At 38.9% G+C, this 20,633-nt stretch overlaps 1 protein-coding gene across 3 annotated transcripts in view; it reads right to left on the bottom strand.

Moving 5' to 3' along the window:
* The window catches only part of SGMS2 (sphingomyelin synthase 2), a 90,516-nt gene that overhangs the window by 26,939 nt on the left and 42,944 nt on the right, over nucleotides 1–20,633 (bottom strand). Inside the window, exon 1 of one of the 3 annotated variants that reach the window (XM_066384739.1) lies at nucleotides 13,539–13,664. The exons of the other annotated variants lie outside the window; for them this stretch is intronic. The gene's annotated coding sequence lies outside the window, so the exon portion shown is untranslated. Of the gene's footprint in view, nucleotides 1–13,538; nucleotides 13,665–20,633 lie in introns of those variants that run through there. 3 annotated transcript variants of the gene reach the window in all.

Raw genomic sequence — 20,633 nt, 5'->3', positions numbered from 1 at the left:
AACCCTCTTGTGGGGGGAGGGGAAAAGAAGTCTGGTAAGTATTTCCCTGTTACTCATATGTGCCACTTAAATATAGTAACTGTTACTAATAAACCACTATATTAAATTTATAATACTGTGCCACTTAAATATAGTAACTGTTACTAATAAACCACTATATTAAATTTATAATACTGTGCCACTTAAATATAGTAACTGTTACTAATAAACCACTATGTTAAATTTATAATACAGGTATATCATCTTTATGTTAACAGAATCCAGTTTAACTAAGAAATTTTATGCCCGTAAAGTTTTTCTTCTGAGACCAAGACATCTTAGCTTTTCCTTATTAACATTCTTTGACGTTAACTTGTTTATAAGAATCTTTCCACCTAAAATCATTAAGTACTAACAAACTTAGGGATACAAGAGTGCCTGTCTTACTAGTCATGGGATTTTACTGCAGAAGCACCCACAAAATTTGTTAAATATTTTTACCACAAAGTTTTTGAAAACTAAAAAGAAGATCCACTGCTTACTAAACAATTATAATGTACATTTGTGAAATACTTTTCCAACCTAAGTAACACGGGAAAGAGTCCTTTAGACCAGGGGTCCCCAAACTACGGCCTGCGGGCCGCATGTGGCCCCCTGAGGCCATTTATCTGGCCCCCGCCACACTTCTGGAAGGGGCACCTCTTTCATTGGTGGTCAGTGAGAGAAGCATAGTTCCCATTGAAATACTGGTCAGTTTGTTGATTTAAATTTACTTGTTCTTTATTTTAAATATTGTATTTATTTCAGTTTTGTCTTTTTACTTTAAAATAAGATATGTGCAGTGTGCATAGGGATTTGTTCATAGTTTTTTTTATAGTCTGGCCCTCCAACGGTCTGAGGTACAGTGAACTGGCCCCCTGTGAAAAAAGTTTGGGGACCCCTGCTTTAGACTAAGGTTTTGTACTGCCACTAGGTCCCACACTGGCACAGGTAGGAGAGATTTAAATTAGGGAAATGAGCAAGCTTGTAAGGTAGCTTGGTGACACTGTTCTAAGAATAGATTGGGGAAAAACATTTTTTAATGTAAAAGATAGAATTGAAAAATCAGCCTGCCCTTCTGAGCTCTGGGAGAAATATGCTTGGGTAGAGGACAGACCTTTTGGAGGTTCTAGCAGGGGAGTGCAGCTACTTGTATACCCTTGACCGAAGAACAGTCCTCTCCTCTAGCGGGGAAGGTCGTCCTCTTTGACCGAGCGCGCAGCTTCAGGAGGGACACACATGGAGCAGTGAGGGAGGAAGGGGACACCCGCCTAGCCAGCCAGATCAGCCGAATCAACCCTGGAGATCAATGGGGTGACAGATGTCGCAGCCAGATCGCCCTCACATCCGAGGACAGACCTTTTGATTTCTAGTACTCCCTTACTATCCCATCTAAAGGGAGGTTGGGCAACATGAGTTCTGTTTCCAGGTGTTATTAAAGAGACACCTATCAGTAGTGGTTGGCTGGGACAACAGGTGGGAATGAAGAGCAAATGAGCTGGAAGTTTCTTCTCAGGGTTATGGAAATGTGCTAAAGTTAGATAGTGACAATGGCTACACAATTCTGTAAATTTACTAAAAATCATTCCATTGCACCCTTTTAACAAATTTGTTTGATAGTAAGTTATAATTCACTTAAGCTGTTAAAAGGAACATAGAGCCCATGAAGATAAGTTGCTTCTAAAGAATTAGAAAATCAAGGGATGTCCCATACCCTATCATCATCCAGGCTCACTTATCCCTTGAAAGTGTTGTACTTACCAGCTGAGCACTACTTTAGCAGTGGTTCTGAAATAACACACATTTTTAAGTTTTCTACAGACAAGACCAAGAACCAGCCAATGAAAAGCAAACTGTTTAACAAAATTTGTGTAAACTGCTCCAAAAATAAACGTGTAACTAAATAATATAAAGTGACAAAAAACAGATAGGTTTTCTAATAGAACTCATCAAAATTTACTATGAGTTGGATTTAAAGGAAAAAAAGATGGTCTGTCTTTCGTCTCACTAAAAAAAAAAAATACTGCTCTCTTTACTAGGTGAGGTAGTGTTACAGTAATATAATGTTATAGTAATTAAATATATAGAAATATAGAAAAATATAGAAGATAGATAGAAATAAGTTAGGATATAATATAAGGTCTACCGGAAAGTTCTGTCCATTTTTGGAATAAAACAAAATGCAAATTTTTCTTACCGTCAATAAACTTTATTAAATAATATAATTGCCATTATTATTAATGATTCCTTGCCAGCATTAGGGCAATTTTTATATCTCATTTTTGAAAAATGTTTTATCTTTTGATGCGAAAAATTGAACCAGTGCTTGTTTGATATCTTCTTCATTTTTGAATTTTTTGCCCTTCAAAAAATTTTCTAAGAACAAAAACAAGTGATAGACGGAGGGTGCTAAGTCCGGGGAATATGGTGGATGCGACAGACATGCTTCTGTAGCATTTCTTCCTTGTTGAAATTCGTAAAAATTACAGTGGCGTAAATGAACTTTATCAGTAGCCATGGGTATGCTATGGCTTCACACATAAGACTAACGTGAATCAACTTTGTTTTAGTTAATTTGCTACGTCAGTATGTATACATTAAGTGATAAAAACAGAGAGGCACACATGCGCCAAATAAACATGTACTTACGTGTCGAAACTTGTGATAGAAACGGACAGAACTTTCCCGTAGACCTTATATTAAAAGCCATTGGGGCAAGTGAACAAGGATACGCCCTCTGGGTGGGATCTAGTGTGTGTGAAGTTACATATAGATAAGAGGTGGCTTGCTGTGACAGTCCTATAGATTTACATAAAAAAGGGGCTCCCTGTTAGGAACTCCCCAAAAGGTGGTTTGAGGTGATAATCCTGTACATTCACATTTATTAGAAGGCGTAGGCCAGAAAAGGTACTGAAGCCGAGGGTTCCCCCTGCTGCAGAAGTCGCCCAGATTCCCACGTTGACTGTCTCCACGCGGCTCTGACCAAGAACACACCGAGAGAAGCACCCTGACGGGGCCCCATGAAGCTGAACCCAGGCACCCCATAAGGATTTGTGAGTAATAAACTGCCTGTGTGATTCTTGAAACTAACTTGTGTGTTGGTGGAGTCTTTCCTCCAGTGGCCATTGGTCTCGGTATCAATAAGAATTCCTCATAGCCACCTCAAGAGTAGTCTCGAAGAGGCCGCCAGCCCTGCTGTTAAGCAGGAGTGTCCCACTGCACCAGGAAGTCGAATCAGGGACTCCTGATCAACGCAGAGCTTGGGCTCTACTGGGACAGATAGACAATTTAGTACCTGTTGAAATGAATGCTTGTTTACACAGAGCAAATATTAGCTGTGCAAATTTGAAAACAAGGCCTTGTGGGACTGGGAGGATCTCCCAAGGAAGGATATTTGTAGGAGAGTGCAGCGTATAGAGAGGGTGCAACAGTCCTCGCCAGTATCAGCTCTTTCTGATTTAACTATATAAGTTTGATACAATAGAATACCTTCATTAAAATTTGACTTGATAAATGTTCCATGGGATTTATTTTTTAACAATTGGTTCTTTTTTATTTTTATTTTTTTATTTTATTTATTCATTTTAGAGAGGAGAGAGAGAGGGAGAGAGAGAGGAGAGACAGAGAGAGAGAAGGGGGGGAGGAGCTGGAAGCATCAACTCCCATATGTGCCTTGACCAGGCAAGTGCAGGGTTTCGAACCGGCGACCTCAGCATTTCCAGGTCGACGCTTTATCCACTGCGCCACCACAGGTCGCCAAATGTTCCATGGGATTTTTTAAAATCTCTCTTCTATTTTTCTAGCTGTTAATCGTTTTATCGGTGGCAGCAGAATTCCAATGATCACATCTGATTCTACTGTATTTTGTTTTTCTTCTTTTTTTTAACTATGGCGATTTTTTTTTTAATTTTTTTAAAGACTATTTATTTATTCATTTTAGAGAGGAGAGAGAGAGAAAGAGAGAGAGTAGGGAGGAACAGGAAGCATCAACTCCCATATGTGCCTTGACCAGGCAAGCCCAGGGTTTTGAACCAGTGACCTCAGCATTCTAAGTCCACGCTTTATCCACTGCGCCACCACAGGTCAGGCTGATTCTACTGTATTTTGGAAAGACAAAAGTGCAGCCACAGGCTTCATGGAAGGAAGCTCTTCAGTGGGAGAAGGTGATCCTTAAAGAGGGGTGGAGTCACAGGAAAAGAATTTCACAATAAATAAACAGAAGTGAGTAAATAGACAAGTGAGCAGACCCTGGCTGGGTGGCTCAGCAAATAAGACATAGTTGTGGTGCACTGAGGACACGGGTTCAATCCCCAGTCAGGGCACCTCACCAGAAGCAATCAATGAGTGCACAACTAGATGGAACAACTAAGTGGCACAAAGAATTGATACCTGCCTTTCTTTCTTTCTCTCTCTCTTTCTCTCCCCCACCCACCTTTTTCTCTTTCTCTATCTTAAATCAATGAAAACATTAAAAATAAGTAAACAAATAAATGAGTAGGGTAGACAGGATAAATGATTCGAATGATAGAGTAGATGGATCAGATAGGTGGGTAGACAGACCGAGACCCTGAAGACAGAAGCGGGCTGTAAAACAAGGTCAAAGGTTAGGGGATATTTTAAATAATCCTTTAAATTTCCTTTGGGATAATCAGAAATTCTTAGAATAAAGGGGTAGCCTAAGAGACACATCACACTCTGTTCCCCAGAGCTGGCTAGTGCTTGCCCCTGTCCCTTTCCCCACGGCCTCCCTGGTGGTCTGGGAGAGCTCACAGGATTTCTGGAGGGTGGGTGTGAGGAGAACGCCAGCTGGTTTCTTCCTTCAGCTAAGTGTTTTCAGTGTTTAGTATAAAGAAGTAGGCTGGAATTTCCTACTTCCCACCGTTTCTGAACTTACTGCCAGTGATGTAGGATATGCCCATGGCCTCGGAGAATTCAGCTGGGTGGAAGGCTAATCTTTGTGTTTAAATGCTTATCTATGTTAGCAGGTGAGTAAAAGACATTTGTACTTTGAATAATGTGAACTGTTAATTCTGTTAATTAATGAGAAAAGGAGAAACCATGCAGGGTAGGTGTTTGGTCACTAGAATCCATCCACACAACTGGCATGACCTGCCTCCTGTTTAATGGTCAAACAATGGCAGCCAGCACTCGTTTAGCATAAACACCCTGGAGGCTTTATCAGAAAGGTTAAATCTAACAGCCTAACTGAACAGTGGTAATTATCTGCTTCTACATTCCTGGCTTTCTCTATATACCCCAAAGATTTATATACCTAGAAACTGGTTCCCGCAGGTTTTACACGTGATACTCTGTGCAGGTTACCTGTTAAAGTGGGAGGTTTCCCGTAACCGTAAAAAAACACCCCATTGAATATTTTAAAAAGATATATATCTGATACTGGAGCTCATATTTTCTCCTAAGAACAGTATCTGGTCTGAGAGAGAGAAGCAGAAGCTGGATATAACAGTTTAACATTATCGCCCCAAACCACACATTTTCTAAATGATGTTGAGATTTCCTTCTAAGTAAACAAATAGATCATCATCAGAGTCAACAGTGTATTTCCTTGTAGACAACAACAGAAATGTTTTTAGATTTGGAAGCATAGTATCTTATTATAGGAAAAAAAAAACATGCTAAGAATGAGAAGACAAAAAATAATTCCTTAAAAATAATTTCATAATTCTCCACTTTCATAAGTACAGCTCCTTTATTCCATGTCCTTCAGGTTATTTAAAAATATACTATTGATTTCTCCATCTACCACATGGTGACCAAACTGTGCGTGTGTTTTATACAATTTCAAAAAGTTTATGTAGAATAGTAAAAACAGGCTACTTAAATGGGTAGTTTAAAGTGGTATCCTGACACTTTGCTTGCTGTTTACTAGTGTATTAGAGAAGAACATTACCCTTTTGGAGATTTAAATGAAATTACCTAATTTAAGCAAGACTCTATAGAAAGGAGTTCAATAATCCTGCTGTAGCATGGAGGTCAAAGCGAAGACTTTAGGAGAAACATTTAAGCAGGCGCCTGCAGTTAGTACACATCGTGGTCACGGCAGGGGGCAGATGCCTAGAACAGGAAGTTTACTCAATCCCAGTACTGCTGTGGAAATCACAGGGAGCTACACAACTTCCTTGTAGAGGTCTAAACTCTAGAATTAGAAAGTTGGATATGTTGTAAAATTCAATGGGTTATTGGTTATTATATGAATGCTTAGTGCTGTGTGCCAACAACACAAATTCAAGCAATAGCTCAATACTGCCTGAGAGATGTAGGGGGGACTTCCTGAGAGCCAGCTTTAACACTGAAAAATTAAGGGGAAGGAAGGTTCTAGAATTTGCACCGTCAGCAGGTTAGCCCTATCTGCTTGTTACAATTTAGGTGTGGTGTTATATAGGCCTTGAAAGAAATAAAAGTAAAAAAGAAAATTCAAAAAAATGAACACAAAATGGAGGGAGAAAAGACTGATTATATATCATTTGGGAATTTTGTAAGTCTAGGGCAGGGGTCCCCAAACTACGGCCCACGGGCCACATGCGGCCCCCTAAGGCCATTTATCTGGCCCCTGCCGCACTTCCAGAAGGGGCACCTCTTTCATTGGTGGTCAGCGAGAGGAGCACATTGACCATCTCATTAGCCAAAAGCAGGCCCATAGTTTCCATTGAAATACTGGTCAGTTTATTGATTTAAATTTACTTGTTCTTTATTTTAAATATTGTATTTGTTCTCATTTTGTTTTTTTTACTTTAAAATAAGATATGTGCAGTGTGCAGAGATTTGTTCATAGTTTTTTTTATAGTCCAGCCTTCAACGGTCTGAGGGACAGTGAACTGGCCCCCTGTGTAAAAAAGTTTGAGGACTCCTGGTCTAGGGTATACAGATCAAACTGAAAACAAAAATTTTAAAACTAAGAATAGTCTTTATTTTTTAAAGAGCCTTTAAAAACACCAAGCCCCAGAACTCAGTAGTGACTAGAAAATCAGTGTAGTAGTCATCCTGCTCAGTTTAGCTGTGGGCTATTGTAGGGAGTCAAGCACAGCCACAACTGTTTTCTACAGAGTGGAACTGATCTAGAACAATACAGGATGATTAAGAGGACTGTTTCTAAACCTGAACATCATGCCAAGAGGTAGTCAGGAAACAAACTCCGTATCTTATTAGTATCAGCAAACTAAAAGATGTAATTCCATGTTTAATCTTATTTCCATTAAATCTAATTTTCATTGATTACCCTTCATAAATAATAGTATTTGACTATAAAAAAATCACTTGAAATTGTTTTTTAAAACATATGTATGCTATTAAAAACAACAATAACAACCCAGCATTAAAAAAATTGAAATAAAGTAAGTCCAGAAAATGAGAAGTTATTTGTTTTCTGGGGGTTTATTTTTTTTTTGGGGGGGGCTCTTTTTGCTTTTAAAATATCTATATATGAGGAGACTGGGGGCCCAAAGCTTTTACTGAACAAGGTCAATAATGACATTTTGGTTAACATATAGCTACACTTTAGGGGGACATCTTAAGAATGTCAAAAAGGATTCTGGATTGATGGAGTGGAGATCTTTAAAAGAAAAGAATAAATTCCATCTGAAGGGCTCATGGCCCCAGAACAGAAAAAGTAGATGCTTACACCTCACATCCCAAAGCACAACTGTCATTTCCCTCCGCCAGATCTGTTTGTTACCTCTGTCAACTGTCCCACCGTCCACCCAGTTACTCAGGGTTAGTAAAATCACAGCTATCATCCTGGCTTCAGACTCCCTGCTCTGCTCCCCTCACAATCACCCAGGTCCAATCACCCATTTTAATCTGCTGCCTATTACTGACCTCTGCTCTCTTGAGCTTGGTTCAGTTCACCAACTCCTCTTCCTAGCAGAGGGCAGCAGTTAGTCCAATCACATATCAATAGCCACAACAATTTGGATCCATCCACCACAAAGATACATTAACATTATTTTTTTAACAAAAGAAAGCCAATCCACTCCTAGGAATACCAGGCACTGCTAGTAGTATTTTGCACTACTAGAGTACAAAGTGAAAGTGTTAAGAGAAAAATGGATAACAGCACACAGTTCACTAAGAAGATACAAAGTCATGCACACTCTTGCACAAGGAGAAACGGAGCACCACCATCCCTGTGGGAACAGGACTCTTCAGGTGTTTAATGCAGCACATCCTTCCTCCCTGGTTTTGTTCCCAGTCCATTTCCTGCTTTATTGACTTATTTAAAGCCCTTAAGTGGCTCCCTATGGTCAAAAGTCCATTGCTTATTTTGACTAAAGAAAAACTTAAAATAGAAACTTTCAAACATGTTATATTGAAAGGAGAGAGAATAGCGTAGTGAACAACTTCATCAGGTACAGTTATCATGGAAAATCTTTTTTATCTCTCCTCCACCCTGGATTTTTTGGAAGCAAGCCCAGAGATCATATCATTTCATCTGTAACTATTTCAGTATGCCTCTTTGAGATAAAGGCTCTCTCTAAAAAATGCTTAATGCCATTGTTACATCAAACAAAGTTAACAAGATTTCTGTAATGACAAATATCCAGGCAGCTCGCCTTTCCCCAATTATCTTTCTTATTTTTTCTCCAGGCCGCTTCTTAGCTGGTGATGTGTCCTGGCCTTGCTCACAAGGACCTTCAGGGTCCAGTCTCCGCCTTCCTTTCAGGCTCAGCTTTTGAAACTCATTTGTTTCCTTTCCCTCAGTCTTGTGCTTCTGGCCATAGTTACTTAATTTCTGTTTCCTTTTATACATACATTTTAGCAGCTTAAACCTCTTCTCAGCCCAACTCTCCTGCTTCAGGTCTCAACCTAGATGTCACTTCACCCAAGAAACCTTTCCTATTACAACTGCTGGACTAAGAAATGAATTGTCACATACACTCAACTGCCCAGTGAGGTTACAAAACCTAATATTCCATCTCCTCAAGTTCCCATGTAAAAACAAATGCCAATTTAAAACAAACAGAAAATAAAAACAAATGCCAATTTATAACTTTGGCTGCTCAGAAACTAATTGTATGGCCAGTAGCCATGGCCACCAACACAGCTGCCTGACCCATGCAGGTTCACATTAGATTTGGACAGATGGTAATGAAACAATGGAGCCAAGAAGTGGTGGGCCATTAGCTTTAATCCTAGTTTGCAACCAGTGGGCAAGAAATACACACAATGGGAAAATACTTCCCTTCCTATTCAGGGCTCCGGAAGCCACTGACTTATCCGAGTTTTCCTAGAATCAAAGGGTTCTACCTCACCAGTCTTATTCACCTCTGTTCCCCATCTCCTTCTCCCTGCACAAACTCTGCACAAACTGGCTTCTCCTTCAGCACTCTGCCATCTTGGCTGCTTCTCCTCTCCTCCACGTGGCCTTTCTCTGCTCTCCTACTCTGCTCTCCTACAGCATGGGCTCCTCCTAGAACATAATCACTCCCCCGGAACAACGTAATCTCTCTTCCTTTTAAAACCTTTTGGTGCGAAAGTCCTCCCCCAACACATATTAACATAATCACGCCCATCCCAAGCAAGAACAGCAACTAATATTATCACCTGGGCAACGGGCTTCCACGTGGGCAGCGCCATCTTTAACAAAATGAGCATAATATATTTTTTCTGCCCAACACTAACCTTTCCCTCTGGGGTGCTTTGTGTCCAATATTTTCAGAATATAGTTACTATTTTTTATGTTTTCCTTCTGATCTATATATTCATGCACAATTATTATAAGTGGTGTTCTATCAGTGCAAATCAGACTTTAGTTCAAAGGTTGTCAATGGTAAAAAAAAAAAGCCACAGAATTACTTAAACATTATATTTAATAATCATAAAGCCTTTCAAATTTGAATTTGCTCATTTGGCAAATATATAGGTATGATAAAGACAGGGACAAAAGAGCGAGTGGAAAAGACCCTCACTGTAAAGCAGGGCTCTGGAACCCTGTTGTTACAGGAGCAGATAACCGCTGTCTTATTCTGGAAGTGCTATCAACTCCTAGAAACAAAAATGCACCCGTCATGAATGTGATTGTCCTTCAACAGATAACTGCCCACAGACTTTCTCCACAGAGATGACCTGAGTACAATCAAAAACCTATCTTTGAAGATCAACTCTCAAAAAGAGTTTTAAGAAAATGTTGGCTGAGCATTTTGTGTAACTTGCCTTATCTACAACATCAGATCATGCATAATCACCAGAGAGAAGTCCAAATTTCTCTGGGGCCTTAACAAGTCTAATTTATATTGTGAAGCCAATTGATTATTATATTTTTGGCTTCGTAGTTATTTTAAGAAAGGTTTTGTTTGAAAAAGTGCTTATTATACACTTTACTACATTGGAATATTTAAGTGTTTAGAAAATATTGACTTTGTATCCCATTATTAATTTAAATTTATATGGCTTAGACTTCAGAATAAGAGCTATAGCTAACACTGATATAGTACTTATTACTGCCCCAATACTAAATACTTTACCTTATTTAATCTTCACCGTAACTCTAGAAGGTAGATACCCTAGAGTTACCTATTATTACCCACAGTTTACAGATGAGCACAGAGAGGTTAAGTGAATTGCCCAAGGTCAACAGCTAGTAAGTAGTATGGCCAGCATTTGGGACTTTGGAGGTTTCTGATTCAGTATGTTATTCCGTCACTGTTTGGGGAAAGCATCTACAAATGAGCACACAGCTGCAGGATAAATTCTTACAGCCAAGGAAAGGAACTGGGGTAAGATAGTTCTGCTAAGTCAGAAGAACCCACCTCAGAGATCACTGATTCGCACAGCCAGGCTGCCCCTGCTGCTTCCTCTTGATGCCCGGTAAAAACGTTCCTGGTCAACTGGGAAGACCTGACATTTCCCTGATAGCTGTGACTCCCAGCCTGGGTCAGCTCACCTCCCCAACTTTTCCATTTAGGTTCATTTTCAGATATGGGGAAGGCATGCTCCAGAAATGTAGAAAAAGACCAGGTTTAGTTTGAAGTGAGGGAAGGAGAAGGACCACATGCTGTACCTGTGCTGTGTGACCTGCGCTGAGAAGTCCCTTCCAGAGCAGAGTCTCAGGAAGACCACGGGGCCCCAGTGTCTCAGGAAGACCACGGGGCCCCAGTGTCTCAGGAAGACCACGTGGACGTGTCTCCAGGCCTCCACCTTGCTTCAGCTAGAAGAGCCCAATTTTTCTTTCTATTTTGGGGAGTTACCCAAAATCTCAGCTGAAATCTGGGTTCCTTGGCCAAAGGATTTAAAAAGTAATGGTGTCAATGCAAGGCCCTGGATCAGAAGTTAACAGGCTAGAGTCCTTATCTATATTTGGCTATAATTAAGCCATGACTAATCCTGGGTTGGTAATTTAGCAACCTTAGGTTTCAGTTTTCACACTAATAACACCATCATTTTATGGGTTTTTAATACATTTTTCCATATTAAAATATACACAGGGTGGGGCACAAGTAGGTTTACACTTATGAATAGACAAAAGTTTATTCTTATATTATTATCGTATTATTTTTCATATGAAGAACTGTAAACCTACTTTTGTCCCACCCTGCACATACATACTTCTATAAAAAGAAAGCAAATATATGTTGGTGATCTCCCCAAAGACAGTTAAAGAAGGCAAACAAAAATCTCATTTCTCACAGAAAGAAAAGTAGGGTAAGGTTACTTAGTAATGAAGAGTGTACTAACCATCAGATAGATGCTCCAGGTATGTCCTCACAGTGCCCATACCACCACGAGATTGGTCTCACGGTGTGACAAGTTGATTCACCCAGATACTTAAAATTTTTTGGCATTTTAAGTTAGCTTGATGTAGAAAACTGATGGGTGGGTAACCCAGGTTCTAACCTTGACTCTATCACTTAATGAACATTAAAGCAATCTCTGATATATCATATGTATGTATACTGCATTGTGTGCCAACCACCCAAAGTCAAATCTTCTATCACCATATATTTATCATAGAATTATACTCTTCAATATAATCTTATTAACCACTGTCACCCCAATAAATTTAATTTTTTTTAAGAAAGATAAAAGAAAGCAATCTCCTTGGACTTCAGTTTTTTTCTACCTTACCTTTCTCACAATTCTCAAATTAGGAACCATGTTAAATGATTGGCATATTATAATAAGAAACCATGTTTTGTCTTATACCTTTATTTCTCATGGTCAGAAATTGCATCATCAGAACAGGCCACCCAAAGGGAAATAAAGTCATGGAGGAATCACCCATTAGGTCCCATTCACTATTTAGGCTCTGAATACAGTAAGAAGACTATTATGTAGGATCTGATGCAGAACCCCCTTCTCACCAGGGCTGAGCCAATTAAAAAACATCTTAATGAAGAACCCCTGACCTCAGGCTCATTAGAGAAAAAATGAGAAACTAAAACAAACAAAAAAAATAAATTATAAGGTGAAAGGTGAACGATCATACTCCTAGAACCAGAGATGGTTAAGTAGAAGCAAAGTAAATGACAAAGTTACTAGATGAGCTCAGAGGTGAACACCAAAGGATATAAAAGAACTACAGTATTGTTTTATTATGCCAATTGACTATTTGTATGAATGCAGGTTCAAAATTAGGAAATAATAGGATACAGATTAGTGCAAACTGTTTAAAATACTTGGTGTTTAAAAAGGTCTTTTCTGAAATATTTAAAATAGGAAAGTAAATAATCTGAAATTATGTATCTTGATTTAAAGAGTTAATCTATTCTGCTAGTGTTCATGTTTACAGGTAGACAATTTACTCTATCGAACAGGACTAGACTTCTCTGATAATGGATTATCAATCCTACATTTGGGTTTTTTTCCTGGGTAACAGGCTAGTCCAGTTTTAATCCCAGACATGACATACACTCCTGAGTCAAACAACTTTTGAAATGCAGCAGATCGTATGTTAGAACTCTAAAGCATTCTTTATGGTTCTTCTGTTTTTTTAAATATAAGTTTGTTCATTATGAATAATGATTAATACAGTTTTTTATCAAGTATAATAAAGATTTCTGATGAAAAGTTGAGAATCTAAATTAATGGGAAAACTAGGTTCTTTATATAAAACAAACCAAACCTAAAAACATCTCTTCTAAATTCATATTCTAAACTCACAGAAAGTTACTCAAAGTATAGAACTGCATAAAAAGTATGACTTTTAACCCCAATGCCAAATTCAGTGGAGCACTAAGTATTTTAACTTCAAGGAATGTCAGAAAATTTTAAAGTTAAACTGGTTTATTTCTTACTTTTTATAAGGATCCAAAAATCAACCTGAAGTCATTAGGCTATTATGTTAGCAATAAAAAAATCTCTATAATTATTGCATAAAAACAGTGTCATGTAATTATTTTATACCAATGACTAGGGCTTGTAATAATTTTGAAATTAACTATAGTACAATATATAATGTTGAACTTTGTTGTAGAGGTTTCTTTACATGATGCTATAATTATAATTGCTATAATTGCAGTTTTTGAAATCATAAAAGAATAGATAAATCATTAAAAAGTTCTTACCTATCTTTGGATTTTCCTTCATTCCTTCACAATTTTGCCCTCACCACTTAGGGAGTTGTCGGGAGGGTGGAGGGCACAGTAACACTTCCCTAGAGCTTATGGTAACAGAGACTGGTGTTTCCAAATATTAATGTGCGAATATGCACAAACACTTTAGGTAGGCACCCTTATCACCTCCACTTGACGTATGAGGAAGTGAAACCTAGAACTGCAGGTCCAGAGTTCACGTTCTTATGTTGTGATTTTCCAAGATCTTGGTTTATTTTGACAATTAGAAATGTACTGTTTTCCCCCCTAAGAGCAAGAATTTCCCTTTCCTGTGAGTCCTTCTGGGGAGATTCCACCCTTTCCCCTCCACCCTTCCTCCCCACAGCTACCATGCAGGTTACAGCCTGTGTTTGCCCTCTGAACAGACTTCCCTCCAAATATTAGCCAGCCCTGTCTTCTAACACAGGGGTCCCCAAACTATGGCCCGCGGGCCGCATGTGGCCCCCTGAGGCCATTTATCCGGCCCCCACTGCACTTCCAGAAGAGGCACCTCTTTCATTGGTGGTCAGTGAGAGGAGCATAGTTCCCATTGAAATACTGGTCAGTTTGTTGATTTAAATTTACTTATTCTTTATTTTCAATATTGTATTTGTTCCCATTTTGTTTTTTTACTTTAAAATAAGATATGTGCAGTGTGCATAGGGATTTGTTCATAGTTTTTTTTTGTAGTCCGGCCCTCCAACGGTCTGAGGGACAGTGAACTGGCCCCCTGTGTAAAAAGTTTGGGGACCCCTGTTCTAACACATGGTTACCAGTTCTGGCTCATCTGATGTCCTCAGTTTCTGCATGAATGTTTATCTCACTCCCCAGTGGCGTATAAGAGGGATGGTTCCTGGAAATACTAAAGATGGACATTTCGCTGTAGTGAGGTGTTTAGTATCGGAATTACCCCTGTTGCCTAGTAACCTTTTTGTGTTTGGCAGGAGGAAAGTGACTCAAGCACAGGTACAGTCAGATGTAAAGCAGATATTTGTTAAGTATGACCTCCTTCCAGAACTAGACTGTTGATGTCATGCTTAACCTTGAAACTGTTCTTTCCCATGTCACTGTTAGTAGAGGCTCCTTCAACTCTTTTTAAGTCAGGGAATTTCAAAAGGCACCATGCTGAGCATATAATGGACAGATCCCAGACAGCTGAAATACACTGCTCACAAAAATTAGGGGATATTTCAAAATGAAAATGAAGCGATAAAATAACCCCTAATTTTTGTGAGCAGTATGTATGCTACATTATTTTACCTACTGACTTCTGAAGAAAAGCTTTAAGACTAAAAATAATTATGTGACTCTTATATAAAAATGAAACTGAAATTATATGGCGTCACAGAAGTAACCTGCCATGCATATAAGAATTAGTTCTCTCAAAATCAGTTAATATAACATATCCTTAAACAATACTGAGTCAATACTTCTGATGTCACAGTCAAGAAAAACTATTTTTCAGGCAACTTAGGTAGTGGACTTATTTGGTAGGCTACATTCAGGACAGAAAAAGTATTATAACATCCCTCTCTTTCTCTCTTTTTTTTTTGATTTTTTATTTGAGGGTGGAGGATTGGGAATAACAAAGAATTTATGACCACATATAAGTAGCTTCAGAACTGAGGGGACTCACCCTCAAATACCATAATAAATATAAACATATGCAGTTGACCCAAGGTCATTTCACTGACTTTGATCTTCCAGCTTAAGTTAGCATACACACCTGAGTCACTCTAGAAGCCAAAAATCTAGAATAAAACACTCCAGAATTAAAAAAAAAAAAAAAAAAAAAAAGAATGGCTTGTGTTCCATAAAAATTCTCCACCAGTGATTGCTATTACCCTAGTATTTGGGGGCTCCACTATTTTTCTTAGTCATTTATATGCACTAAATATTCAAAGAAGGAAAAGTAGTTTAAACAAAAACAAACGCATACACACATACCAGATGCTAGTTTTCTCTGGCCACCTTTCCCCCCATGCCTGATAAAGACACAGAAAGTAAGGCTTAAGCATGTGCCTGTTACCTTCATGGGGGATGTCCTGAACCCTAAATTTAAATAATGCTTATAGACTGAAAGATACAAAGTAGTATTTTCTTCCCCTCACCAAATAATAGTCATCCTACCACAAGGGTTCCAGTTGCCTGACATCTATTTAGTACTACTAAATGTCTAACAGATGGAAGCTTCCCGTCAAGATGGCAGAGTAGGTGAACATTCTGCTCACCTCCTCGCCTCCTCTCATAACACATCAAAATTACAACTGAACTACAGAAAACTACCACTGAGAACTGCCTGGAATCTAACTAAACAGAAGTCCTATTACTAAGGACATACAGAAGAAGCCACATGGAGACTGGTAGGAGGGGCACAGATGCCTAGTGGGCTGGTCCGCCACCCATGTGTGGTAGTTTAAAAGCAGGAGGGATATCTCAGCTGCGGTGGTCCCCTTGTAAAGCGAGGAATCCCGGCCCCAGTGTTGAGGAGACAAGTTCCCAAAACTTCTGGCTGTGAAAACCAATGGATATTGTGTAGTGAGATACGATGGCTGCTCGAGTCCCAGATGTTCCTCTTCAAGATTACTCTACCCAACAAAGCTATCATTAAAAATCAAAGGATACCCTGGCCAGTTGGCTCAGTGGTAGAGCGTCGGCCTGGCGTGCAAGGGGTCCCGGGTTCGATTCCCGGCCAGGGCACACAGGAGAAGTGCCCATCTGCTTCTCCACCCCTCCCCCTCTCCTTCCTCTCTGTCTCTCTCTTCCCCTCCCGCAGCCGAGGCTCCTTTGGAGCAAAGATGGCCCGGGCGCTGGGGATGGCTCCTCGGCCTCTGCCCCAGGTGCTAGAGTGGCTCTGGTTGCAACAGAGCGACGCCCCGGAGGGGCAGAGCATCGCCCCCTGGTGGGCAGAGCGTTGCCCCCTGGTGGGCGTGCCGGGTGGATCCCGGTCGGGCACATGCGGGAGTCTGTCTGACTGTCTCTCCCCGTTTCCAACTTCGGAAAAATACAAAAAAAAAAAAAAAAAAAAAAAAAAAAAAAAAAAATCAAAGGATAGATAATGTCTACCCAGATTAAAAAAAAAATGCTAAAGAAATTCCTCACCACCAAACCAGTATTACAAGAAATGTTAAAGGGACGTCAAGAAGAAAAAAAAAGAAAAAGAAAAAGAAAAAGAAAATGCCAATAAATACTTAATCTATCAATAATTACTTTAAATAAAAATGGATTAAATGCTCCAATCAAATGATATACCATCACCTTGACTTTGGGTGAGGGGTATGCAACATAATCAAATGTCAAAATAATCTGGAGATGTTTTCTCAGAACATTTGTACCCTGATTTATCAATGTCACTGCATTAAAATTAATAAAAATAAGGTTTAAAAAAATGGCTGAATGGATAAAGAACAAAACCCTTACATATGCTGTCTACAAGAGACTCACTTCAGATCAAAAGACACGTACAGTCTGAAATTAAATGGTGGGAAAGATATTTCATGAAAATGGAAACAGAACAAAACAAGAAAGCTGGGACAGCAATACTTATACCAGTTAAAATAGATGTTTAAACAAAGGCTATAACAAGAGACAAAGAAGGACCAAACGATTCTATTTCTGTCTCTTTATCCAAAGAAACCCAAAACACTAAGTCAAAAGACATACACATCTATATATTCATTGCAGCATTATTTACAATAGATAAGATATGGAAGCAACCTAAGTGTCTATCAATAGTAGTGGATAAAGAAGAACTGGTACATATATACAATGGAATATGACTCAGCCATAAAAAAGAATGGAATCCTGCAATAACACGAATGGACCTAGAGGGTATTATGCTAAATGAAATAAGTCAGACAGAGAAAGACAAATAACATGATTTCACTTGCATGTAGAATCTAAAAAACAAAATTAATGAACAAACTAAAACAGACTCATAGATACAGAGAACATTTTGATGGTTGCCAAATGGGAAGAGGATTGCGGAAGTGGGTAAAAGGGGAAGGGATTAAGAAGTACAAATTGGTAGTTACAAAATAGTTATGGTGATAGAAAGTACAGCATAGGGAATATAGTCAACGATATTGTGATAACAATGTTTGGTGTCAGACGGTATGGGGTCCTTGGGTTACAACAGTCTCAACGACATATGACGTTTCAAGTTTACAATGCTCACATAAAAACTTAAGAAATTGAGACATGCGTGTTTCAGCTCATGCCGTTAGCATTGTACTTACGGACATGGGCAAACTAGTTTGGTTGCGTGGCAGAAGAATTCGCAGTAACATAGTGTATGAGTGAGGGAGTTGGTGTCCCCCGTACACTTATGCTGTTTTGGACTGCTAAAAGCACAAGCGCTCCCTTTGTATTAGGCTAGGGTGTGTTTCGACTCACAACAAAATTTGGGTTATGTCACTGTCGTCACTGTCGTAGGAACAGAAACTGTGTAATCCAAGGACCCCTATACTAGATTTATCAGGGTGCTAAATTTGCAAGTTATACAAATGTCTTATCACTATGCTGTATACCTGAAGCTAATAAAATATTGTATGTCAACTGTAATTGAAACATAAAAAATAATTTTAAAAGAAGTCTAATAGATGATATAAATTTTAATTTGTCCTTGACAGCTATAAAAAGGGTATGCATATAAGTTTACTTAGGAAAGATTTTCATCATAAACATGTTAAAACTTTATTGTCTTCAAATTATTTTCTTTTTGAAAGGCATGTTATAGAGGAAAAAAGAATTTTTCTGTGCCCAAAATATTTTTGAAATCCACCAAACACTGTTAATAGCTTTGAGAAAGGGGTATACTCATTGTTTAGAATTGGGGTTACTATTCCTGTACTGGCAAGCAATAGTGGGGTCAATTATTCTCCAATGTATTTTAAAGTCCTTAACCATGTCTAAAGATTGTTCTCCCCATTTGAGGCTCATTGCTGCTAAGTGGATCTGCTTCTGCTCTATGAAATGTTTGGGCTCGTGAACGTAACTAGGGATAGAAAACCCTGTTCTTCAGATTTTCAAAATGGAGTGCAGTCTTGGAATAATGAGACTGCAAGCAGAAAGCTCAGGACTTATGTTCATGAATATGTTGCTAACTATCTGCTTAATACAAGTTTCGGTAACAAAAGAATATTTGTCCCCATGCTATAACTAAAGCTTTCTGGTAATTATTTGGGAGTAAAGCCTCACCTATGATAGCCAGCCCAGTTTCCTGCATTTGTATCCTGTACTCTGAGAGTTAAATTATCTTTGTCTCATCTTCTGAAACCCTGTTTAACCTTCACTTAGAATTTGAATGTCTGTGATAGCCAGGTGAACCAGACCGACCTTGCCCCTACCTTCACAGAGCTTGAGGTCTAGATGGGGAAACAGCTCTAACACAAGGAAAAAGTGTCTGGATAATCAGAAGTTCAAGACTTACAGAAACACACTGCCAAGGGGCACACCCCAGTCTTGGAAGGTCAGGGGAGACTTCCCGGAGAAAAGGGCCTCTCAGATCAGATGTGAAAGGTGAAGTGGAGTTAGGCAAGTGCGGGTGGGGTTATCTAAGGCAGTGGTCCCCAACCCCCGGGCCGCGGACCGGTACCAGTCCATGGGCCACTTGGTACCGGTCCGCAGAGAAAGAATAATAACTTACATGATTTCCGTTTTATTTATATTTAAGTCTGAACGATGTTTTATTTTTACAAAATGACCAGATTCCCTCTGTTACATCCGTCTAAGACTCACTCTTGATGCTTGTCTTGTAAGTTCAACAATTATATTTAAAAATACCACAGTTTTTACGCCAGTCGCATAATTTTATTTTGTACATTTATCTGTCCCACCCTAAAGGCTGGTCCGTGAAAATATTTTCTGACATTAAACCGGTCCGTGGCCCAAAAAAAGTTGGGGATCACTGATCTAAGGCATAAGGAATAGTATGTGCAAAGGTCCTGAAAAGCGAAGGAGAATGTAGTTCGTATGTATGGGAACAGAAGGAAAGTCAGCTTGGCTGAAATGGGGAAAGGCCGGCTTTTGAAGATCCTTGTAAGGCCTTTTATGATATTTGGATTTTGCCCCCAGGATAATGGGATCAGGGAATGACTCAATCAGTTTCTGTCTTGTAAAGATCCCACTTATAATTCCAGACACTTAGAAACCAAGGAGATATGGATTTACTGCACTCAGCAGAAAAATTATCAGCTCAGACCTATCTATACTCAAGGGTAAATGTACAAGGTTCTTTATTTAACCAACTTTCTGTAGCACCAGTCACCAGGTGACCCCGGAAAGCACAGTGGCTAAGAACTCAGCCTCTGAAGAAAGGGGCTGAATTCAAATTCTAGTTCTTCTTCATTCTAGCAAATCACTTAACTTTGGGCAAGTCACTTAAACCCTCCGTGTCTCAAAGTGGAGTTAATTGCAGCGACCTTGTAGAGTTGCTATGAAAATTAAATAAGGTATTATATGTAAAGACTATGACTGCCACAAGGTAAGTAAATCTTAATTATGATCACAAAATATCTACCAGTCAATTGTAAGCATGAAGAACTAGTGTTCTAGACTATATTTAACATTTTAAACCATTTAAATATAAATGCTTCTCTTTAGATGTCATCTAATTTCTTTAGGAAAAACAGCTTAAATGAATAAGTCTTTAGTTTTTGCACATTTGCCAGTTTTCAATTTGAACATTTTAAAGTTTCAAATGAGGAGGCCTGGCCTGTGGTGGTGCAGTGGATAGAGTGTGGACCTAGAACGCTAAAGTCGCCAGTGTGAAACCGTGGGCTTGCCTGTTCAAGGCACAAATGACAAGTAACCAATGAATAACTAAAGTGAAGCAACTATGTTGACATTTCTCATTGCTCCCCCTTCTCTTTCTCCTGTCTCTGTAAAATGAATAAATAAATCTTTAAAAATAAAAAGTTTCAAATGAGATGCTAATATACAATTATTCAAAATAAAACTTTATTTCAAAATCTTTGGGCCTTCTGTCCGATTTAGACAAAGATCTTCTTTTCTAAGTGAAGTTTCTAGTATTATTTCTTTGCACATAAGCTTTAGAATCAAAGCGCA

This window comes from Saccopteryx leptura, chromosome 5 (genome assembly GCF_036850995.1).
Source record: "Saccopteryx leptura isolate mSacLep1 chromosome 5, mSacLep1_pri_phased_curated, whole genome shotgun sequence".
In the NCBI taxonomy this organism is placed as follows: domain Eukaryota; kingdom Metazoa; phylum Chordata; class Mammalia; order Chiroptera; family Emballonuridae; genus Saccopteryx; species Saccopteryx leptura.
This window is presented reverse-complemented; position numbering and strand designations above follow the sequence as displayed.